Here is a 792-nt window from a genome sequence, read left to right on the forward strand (position 1 = left end):
GAGGGGTCGAGGCCCGGATCAGAGAGGACAACCACCTCGAGGACCAGGGACAGCCTGGAGAAACGGCGTGGGAGACAGAGACTGGTGTGTTTCCAATGAATCCACATTACAAGGCATATATGCTGTCATTGTTTACAGATGAAGAAATGTAATCTCTCTATGATCATTGTTACCAACGTGTTGTATTAACATTTAATATTGTCTTGACAGAGGAAAATGATCAGAGGGGGAAGAGGATATTTTGAGATCCCTTGCCTCTTCTCCTGTCTCCCCAGTCCCTGGTCCCTCAGCCCCTGCTGCTGAACTCACAGGTGTGTGAAGGCAATAGTACATACATACTTTTTAGCTACTGTTCATTTGCATGTTTATCTATGTACATGTCTGAAGTATAACTTGTAATTACTTGATATATAGTTCAAAACAATTTCACACTTGCATTTAAGCACTGTCTATGTCACTGACACAGATAGTATTCTCACAATATCTAGACAATTTTGTTGTTTCAATTAAATTGTTAACCTTTACTGTGAACATGAAAATCAGGTATCATCTTTCTGCCTTCTCATTGCACTGTGTATTGCTTTCACAGGCCAACAGAGGAGGAGAGCCCGACGGCGGCCCCGTGAGCGGTCCCAGGATGGTCCGTCGGAGGTGGAGCAGACGCTGTTGGAGCTTCTGACACAACCTCTGGCGTGACCTCCAACCCCACCGCCACGCTCCGCTGATGAGTACTTCCTCCTCAGCCTTCTGCCTTTTCTGCAGAGCATGCCGCCTCATTTAAAAGAAAAAGTT

The sequence above is a fragment of the Xyrauchen texanus genome, chromosome 36 (assembly GCF_025860055.1).
Source record: "Xyrauchen texanus isolate HMW12.3.18 chromosome 36, RBS_HiC_50CHRs, whole genome shotgun sequence".
Classification (NCBI taxonomy): Eukaryota; Metazoa; Chordata; class Actinopteri; order Cypriniformes; family Catostomidae; genus Xyrauchen; species Xyrauchen texanus.